General features: G+C 41.6%; 2 non-coding genes across 2 annotated transcripts; one reads left to right on the top strand and one right to left on the bottom strand.

Annotated features, from left to right (window-relative positions):
* The first annotated feature begins 6993 nt into the window (after positions 1–6993).
* On the top strand, positions 6994–7064 carry TRNAG-CCC. The gene has a single exon. It is a non-coding gene; the product is annotated as a tRNA-Gly (tRNA).
* A 958-nt stretch (positions 7065–8022) lies between these two features.
* On the bottom strand, positions 8023–8096 carry TRNAN-GUU. The gene has a single exon. It is a non-coding gene; the product is annotated as a tRNA-Asn (tRNA).
* Positions 8097–8996: the final 900 nt, after the last annotated feature.

Below are 8996 nucleotides of genomic sequence, written 5' to 3' on the forward strand. Positions count from 1 at the left end.
TTCTCCCACTTTATACAGGATCTTCTAATATGACGCATTTCAGGCACCATCTAGTTCTTCTGTCTCGAGATTGTGGAGGCTGATGTTCACATAGTCCATTAATCCATTAGGCTATTTGTTCCTTGCATATTTGACTTTTTCACTCTTTTTTCCTCTGGATGGGGAAAGACTAATAATTGCAATTTGATGGCTACTCACTAGCTTTGAAATCTCCAGTGACTACTCAGTAGGATGTGAGGGTGAGTTCCTTTCTAGATCTGAAGGGTAATTGATGGGCATAGTCTCAGGTTCCTCCAGTCTCTTTCTGACTCGTAAACCCAGTCTTTTAAAAAAGTATTATTACAAGCGATGCAAGATGGCAGCCACCATGGGCTCAGGAGTAAAAGTCCCTCACAATTTTCGACTGTTGGAAGAACTCGAGAAGGCCAGAAAGAAGTAGGAGATGGCACAGTTAGCTGGGGTCTAGAAGATGAGACGACATGACACTTACAAGATGGACAGGGATGATAATTGGGCTTCCAAGAACAATTTATGAGAACCAGATATACAGTCTTAAAATAGAATGTGGACCTAAATTCCCAGAAGCACCCCCCTTTGTAAGATTTGTAACAAAAATTAATATGAATGGGGTGATAATTACAATGAGGTGGTAGACCCAAGAGCCATATCAGTGTTAGCAAAATGGCAGAATTCATATAGCATCAAAGTTGTCCTGCAAGAGCTTCGGCGCTTAAGATGTCTAAAGAAAATATGAAACTCCCTCAACCTCCTGAAGGACAGTGTTACAGCAATTAATCAAAAAGAAAAACCACAGGCCTTCCCCTTTCCCCACCCCCATTCAACTTAAGCAGTCTTCATTTTCCACAGTAGTAAATTTTCTAGATACCTCAAAGTACTGGAAAGGAAACTCCCATTCAAGGGCAAGTTATCTTAAGACACTATTGTTCTTGTTTTGTGCCATGGAGTCAGTTCCAACTCATAGTTGAAGGGTTTTAAAGTACAGGGTTTCCGAGGCTGTAAATCTTTATGGGAGCAGAAAGCCTCATCTTTCTCCTGCAGAACAGCTGGTAGTTTCGAACTGCTGACTGTGAGATTAGCAGCCCGATTCGTAACCACTATGCTATCAGAGCTAAGATACTGTAAATGACACTAATTTTGTGTCCATTTGAAATATATAAGTTGTGCTATAACAACAACAACAACAAAGTATTATTACTAAATAATTTTGAATTTTGTTCCACATTTTATCCCACTCTATCTGGGACCCTCTAATGTGATCCCTTTCAGAGCAGTTGGTAGTGGTAGCCAAGTGCTGTCTAGTTAGTTCTTCAGGTCTCAGAGTCATGGAGACTGATATTCACATGTTCCATTAGTCTATTGGCCTAATTGATTCTAAACCTCTCAGTTCTTGTCACTCTTCTTTTTTCTGTACACGGAGAGGTAAATCACTGTACCTTAGATGGCTGCTCATGATCCAGACACTGCTCATCAAAGTAGGATATAGATAGAACTTTGTCTTTGTGGACTATGTTATGCCAATTGACCATGGTGTTCCCAGAGACTATGAGTCCTCATTGCTTTAAGATGTTTGATAATATCTAGGAAAGTTTTCATCATTTTCCCATTGTATGCTCTACAACATTCATAGTTGTACTTGCAGGAAAGGTAAATACTCATGTACAAATATTCTTTCAAATTCTTATATAGTTGTAGGATATATATATATACACACACACGAGAGTGAGCAAAAAATTATCTGCACACTCTGGCTGTAGAATTAATTTTAATAAACTTTTAGAAAAGCAAATACATCATCTTTTCAACATAATTTCCTTGCTTTTCAATGCACTTTGTCCATCTGTCAACAAGTTTTCATATTCCCTTATTAAAAATTGTTTTAGGCTAAGTGCAAGCCACAAATGCACCACTGTCTTCACTTCTTCATCAGAGGTGAATCTTCATCTGTGAAAGGCTGTTTCAGGGGACCAAACAGGTGAAAGTCCCAGGGAGCAAGATCAGGACTATATAGGGAGAATACTTTAACACCTCAAAAGGAAGTTTTTGCAGAGTGTCAACAGTGTGGGCAGAGGTGTGTGGATGTGCATTGCCATGCAAAATCACAATGCCCTTGGGTAGCAGTCCTCTGCATTTAATCTGAAGTTTAGGCTTCAACTCTCCAGTAAGTATCTCACTGTAACGAGCACCTCTGATTGTTGAACTTTTCCCCTGACAGTGTTTCAATACTGGCCCTTGAGAATCCCAGAAAACTGTTAGCCTCAATTTTCCAACTGATAGTTGACTTTTGAACTTTTTCTTGGTCAACAATTGAGGATGGTTCCATTCCATACTCTGACATTTACTCTCAGGCTTGTAGTGCTGAATCCATGTCTCACCACCAGTAACTATTTCTTTTTTTAAAGAAACTTTTACTTTTCTTCAAGTATCAGTTCAAATTTTGTTTGCAGGTGTCCAAACGCTTCTGTGAGTTGTTTCTGTACCCATCTCGCACAAAAGTTGCGAAACCCAAGTCTGTCATGGATTGTTTCACAGGCAGAGCCATGGCTGATTTGCAAATTATTTGCCACAGAGTCCTCTGTCACTCATCTAGTCAATAGAATCATTTCATGTGCATGCTCAATATTGTCACCAGCCATGGATGTGGACAGGTGTTTTAATATAACTGGAGTGCAGATAATTTTTCACTCATCTTTGTAATAACATATCATGTTTTATTAACAAGTGGGCTTCATACCAGGTATGCAGGGATGGTTCAATATTAGAAAAACAATCAATATAATCTACCGCATAAATAAAAAAAGAAAAGAAATGACATGATCACATCAATTGATTTAGAACAAGCCTTTGACAAAATTCAACACTGATCATGATAAAAAACACTCAACAAAATAGGAATAGAAGGGAAGTTACTCAACATAATAATAAAAAAAAGAAAAACAACCAATAGCCAATGTAGCTCTCAATGGTGAGAAACTGAAGTAATTCCTCTTGCAAACAGGAGGCAGACAAGGATAAGCCCTTATCCTCACTCCTATTCAATATTGTGCTGGAATTCTTAGCCAGAGCTATAAGGCAAAAAAGGAAAATTAAAGGCACCAAAATTGGAAAGAAGAAGTAAAACTCTCTATTGCAGATTATGACTGCCTCTTGGTCTGTGCACAGGTTCCTCATGAGCACAATTAAGTGTTCTGGAATACCCATTCTTTGCAATGTTATCTGTAGCTTGTCATGATCCACACAGTCAGAAGGCTTTGCATAGTCAATAAATCACAAGTAAACATCTTTCTAGTATCCTATACTTTCAGCCAAGGTCCATCGAATATCAGCAATTATATTCCTTGTTCCATGCATGTCCTCTTTTGTATCTGACTTGAATTTCAGGCAGTTCTCTGTTGATGTACTGTTGCAGCCATTTTTTAATTATCTTGAGCAAAATTTTATTGCATGTGATATTAATGTTCAATGATTTCTGCATTCTATTGAGTTATCTCTCTTTGGAATGAGCACAGATATGGATCTCTTTCAGTTGATTGGCCGGGTAGTTGTCTACCAAATTTCTTGGCATAGATGAGTGAGCTCCTGCAGTGCGTCATTAGTTTGTTGAAAGATTTCAATTTGTATTCCATCAATTCATGGAACCTTGCTTTTTAACAATGCCCTCAGTGCAGCGCCAGTGAGTAAAAAGCATGAATTCCTGACTAATCAGACTTGGAGTGGAAGGAAAACTCCAGAGTTAAAAAAAAACCACTTATTTTCTTGCCTTAGTATATGGAAGAATGGAGTTGCCACAAACTAAGATGGGAAAAACTGCTGGTGCAACAGGTTTTACCAGAAACATCCAGCCCAGGACCTCTGGCTTCGCTTGAAATAGTTTTCCATCCAAACTGTCTGCATTCGTTCCTGCGTCTATCTGAATACTTTTTTTTTTTTTGATGTTGCAGGCTCCTCTTTTGAAAGAAATCATCTGTGGGAAGTGTGGAGTGTTGTTGCAGACCATGTAAGACTAGTCAGAGGTTCGAGGCCCTCTAGGGCTGAGTGTAACAAATGAGGCCACTGGCAGTTAATGGAAAATTGCTTTCATCTTAATATTCAGGTATATATATTAAATTAATACACTGGAGCCTTTGAAAATCCACAGATAAATGTGATATTTTCCTAAAGTGGAGACTAAAGGTTGCAAGGTTAAACCTTTCTCCAAAGGATTAACTAAAGGTTGCAAGGTTAAACCTTTCTCCAAAGGATTAACTAAAAATATCTTAGCTACTTCTCCGTTCTTTGTTCTATAGACAAAGAACCCATCCTCCCTAATCCCTTTTCCAGGTGCAGCCCATTCACCTGGGCGTCTCCTACAGAACTCTCAACTTCCCCCAACTGACCTCAGGGGCTATAGATATGTTAATTGGGCCTGAGACTCCAAATTGCTGGCCGGGGATTCGAACCAGTGAAGTACAATGTAAAGTTACCTGAATGTCTGGAAAATTACTGATGTTAGCTGTATCCTGTTTTAGTCCCTCCCAGCTTGGTGTGAAACTCCTCCCCTAAATAAAACAGAGGCCCGAGCCTCCCCAGGTGTGCATTACTGGTTGGAAGGCATGGAGTAAAGATTGCGGTGCATTACGGGTTGGAAGGCATCCATTAAAGATTGCAGGGCAGTGAGTCGCTGCCTGCAGAGGCCATGATGCCTGTAGTCCCAAGCCTGCCCACCAGTGATGTATCCACCCTGGCTTTGGGGTGCCTCATTGTCTCCCTTCTTCTGTTTCTCTGTGTATTCTTTCGCTATCCCTATCGCCGCTGGATCTCCCCTCCTCGTGAACCAAACACGCGTGACAATTATGTCGGGGCCAGACCCCAGCAGAGTGTGATGCCTGGGAGTTGGACAAACAGAGCAATTCTAGGTTCTCAATGCAAAGAACATTGCCACCCAAAGTGTTGAACTCAATGATTACTATTAATAATGATTACTATTCAGTCCTCATGATTGGCTCATAACCTAGTTAGTGAACCACCTAAAATGACCTAGAGACCATTTCCATAAGTGTCATCCTATGAGTTTCCATTCTGTTCTTTTATTCTTCCTTTGCTTACTCATTCCTTTTAAGTTTTTTATGCCTGATGATCTTCGTAATTTTTTTCCATAGGGAGCTCCATCCTGTGATTCCTCTGACTTTCATCACCTCTGCATGTTATTAAGTCTGGTTAAAGTTAGATGTATTCATCAAACATAAATCTAGGGATCTGCCAGGAGAAACAGCAAAAGTAACAGTGGTTCGGGTTTCAAATATTCAAAACTGTAGTCAGCTACCAGACACACTTGTGTCTTCGAAGAGATGGTCTCCCCTGGTGAATGGCAGGGGTGGGGTGGGAGTGTGGCAGCACCAGGTGACACTATCAGAGGGGTGACACCAAAATGAATGCCTATAAAATTTTTGTGTAGTGTTTTAGCATAAATTTGTCATTTTAACAAAAATATTCCTGTAGTTCATTGTAACAGCAATTTTTTCCCTAAGCCCAACTTCATAGTCATTGTGGTTAAGTGACGGGGAGTTGTGCCGACTTATAGTCACCCTGTAGAGGGTTTCCAAGGAGAGGCTGGTAAGTTTGTATCAATATACTTATAAGAATAAAACTCTAGGCTAATTTACTGTTTGAACATTTTAATGCTCCTTGGTCAGAGCAGTCATTATTATCTATTACAATGATGATTCCAATCATTTGGTTTCATCTACTGAAACAAGCACTGCTGTTTTTCATAGTGGCTGATTTTATCAAAATTTCTGATGTTACAGAATGTGGTAGTATTTGTGAAACTATATCAATAACTATTTTCAGAATTAAGTGGCACTGTAGGATAAACACTTTACCATAAGGCCGGTTTGAAATTAAAAGAGGGCGATTCAAACTCACCAACTGCTCCTCGGAAACCCTACACAGGGTCGCTGTGGGTCGGAACCGACTCGACGGCACTGGACAACAACAAAAAAGGAAGAGGAGAAAAATTAAAAAAGGCTTTGACTCAGTTAATAATAATGTTGTAATTCAATATAGAAATATTTTACAAAACAATGTTGCTGTTTGTTGCTGCTGCCGCTGTAAAGTGCTGTCGAGTTGGTTCCGACTCATAGTGACCCTATATAAGGTTTCCATGGAGTGGTTAGTCGACCTTTTGGTTACAAGTCCGGTGCTTATCCGTATCAGGATAAACACCATATCAGGACTCCAATTTTGTTATGAATATCCATTGGCTTTGTAGGATCAGCACTGATTTGCGAGCTACAAGATCAATAGTTCAAACCCATCAGCTGCTCCTTGGAAACCCTATAAGAGGGTCCCTATAAGTCAGAAGCAAAGTCCTGATGTGGCGCTGTGGGTTAATGTGCCAGACTGCAAAGCCGTTTGAACTGCAAGGTTGGCACTGAAAGGTTGGCAGTTCAAACTCACCAGCTGCTCCTTGGAACTGACTCGATGGCACTTAATAACAACATGAGTCGGAAATAGCTCAACAGGCACTTAACAATTTCATACTATCTAAGACATATTACATTTAAACAATTTACCATTATATTTATCATGTATTATTTTATGATTTAAATAGCAAACATTACTAAAGATTCTGTGTGGTCTGGTATAGGAGGAGGTCTGTGGCGGGAAGGAGAGTAACACTGAGAGTTACTGCATTAGGTGACACCAACCCTAATGATGCCACTGTCTCCAGGTCAATTTTGAGTGCAGAAGCAGGGAGGAGTCAACATGATCTGACACTTGTGCCCAATGGCTGGGCTTGGCAGTTCCTCTGGGCCTTTAGTGTGCAGGTTGTGTATGTTAATTTTAATGTCATTACTTTACATTGTTTCCTGATATGTTTCTTTTTAATTAAATCTTAACTTTTGGTAACTGCCTATATGATACCTAATTTGGAAATTTTTGCATTGCCTTTAGTAATTCTTGGCATCCTTTGAGGAACAGGGTAAAGAGAAAGCATTGGTGGTTCAATGGTAGAATTCTCGCCTCCCACGCGGGTGACCCGGGTTCGATTCCCGGCCAATGCATCTAGAGACAGGTTGATTTTGCTTGAACAAAACTGGATTGCCGAATGCACAGGCAAGTCCCGCCGGGAGCAGCGACAGAAGACTTTTAAGAGTGCCTTTTAAACCAGGACTTTGTTCAGCCCATTACAAAGGAGAATATTTTCTTTCTAGGATTAGAGAGTACCCACAAATAACACTTCAGGAGAACAAAGAACCATCTAAAATTCGTTTGCAAAAATAAGGGAAGTCAATGAATTTGTAATTACAGAGATACCTTCTATGGAAACTTCCGGAGAAAGTTTGCTCCTGTAAAGATTTAGTCTCCGAAACCCTAAAGAACACAGTTCTACTTTGTTCTATAGTATCTTATACCGATAAGTTGGAATCGACTAGATTGCAGCAGATAGGGTGTATGTATGTTGTTGTTAGGTGCCATCGAGTCGATACCAACTCATAGCGACCCTATGCACAACAGAATGAAACACTGCCCGGTCCTGGGCCAATCTTACAATTGTTGCCACCCTTGAGCCCATTGATACTTCCATTTTGCCCATCCATCTCTGTGTGTGTGTGTGTGTGTGGGGGGGGGTGTCTTCCTCTTTTTCTCTGACCATCCACCTTACCAAACATGATTTCCTTCTCCAGCAACTGGTCCCTCCTGACATTTTATCCGAAATATGAGAGACGAAGTTTGGCCATCCTGGCCTCCAAGGAGCACTCTGGCTGCACTTCTTCCATAACGGATCTGTTGGTTCTTTTGGCAGCCCATGGCACTTTTAATATTCTCTTCCAACACCGTAACTCAAAAGTATCAATTCGTTTATGGTCTTCCTTATTCACTGTCCAGCTTTTGCATGTATTGACTAGATGGCAGTGGATGGATAACAGAAAGTGAGGTCAGGTCTCCTCACTGTGTTCATGTGAGAGGATCTGTAGCATAGACGCAAATGAAACACTTTACATTTTAAAATAATGAAACCGTCCCTGGGTGGGCTTGAACCACCAACCTTTCGGTTAACAGCCGAACGCGCTAACCGATTGCGCCACAGAGACGACAAGAGCTTGCGATTCAACAGACAATGAGCACTCGCTGACCACTACGCGGTGTCACTACGCTCCGCCGCACAACTGCGCAGGCTCCAAATCCTCAGATAACCAAGCGGGTTCGGGTGACGAATCGTGGTGTTTTGGGTGATTCCGAAGCTAGAAAGGGAAGCCGAAAGTCCTTCGTCCTCCTTGCTCCTCGCCTGCCTCAGAAGCCAGCGGCTCCCGGAGACACCCGGGTCTGCGACTCCCGCTTGAGCTGAGTGGGGCCCAAGACGCGCTGAACTCCGAGAACTCCTGGACGCCCCTTCGCGTCGTTTCCTCCGCACTCCATCCCTACCTGTTGGAGCGCATCCCGCAACCCTCAGTTCGACTCCGGTGGGGGTGGGAGCGGGAAAACGAGACGGGAAGAGAAGTAAAGGAAAGCAAGGGGAAGTGGACGAGGCTAAGATCTCCTGAAGACTTATGCTGTGACGTCAGGGCGGGATCCTGGAGAGGAGAACGTGATTCTGGAGAGGAGAACGGAATGGAGGAAGAAGAGACCCAGAGAGGGTTTGAATGGGGGAAATGCATAGCTCCAGCAGTTCTCCAAGGATATTGTTTGCCTTGGAGTTGATTTTGACTCCTAGCGACTCAGAGAGTATCCACGAAGCGGCTCCGAAGAAGAAAGACTTGTGATCTAAGTCTGTGAACTGCCAACATTACCCTATGGAACAGAACCGTCACTTGGGGTCACCATGAATTGGAATCATTCCATGGTACCCCAAACAAATAAATTAACTGAAGTACAATTGCCATAGAGTAATATGCACAAATATTTGTCCTCATTGAATTTTGACAAACTGTTAGATCAAAATATAGAAAATTTCCACCATCCCAGCAATTTCAGTAGTCACTCTCTAGGCTACC

This window comes from Chrysochloris asiatica, unplaced genomic scaffold, assembly GCF_000296735.1.
Source record: "Chrysochloris asiatica unplaced genomic scaffold, ChrAsi1.0 scaffold00042, whole genome shotgun sequence".
NCBI lineage: Eukaryota > Metazoa > Chordata > Mammalia > Afrosoricida > Chrysochloridae > Chrysochloris > Chrysochloris asiatica.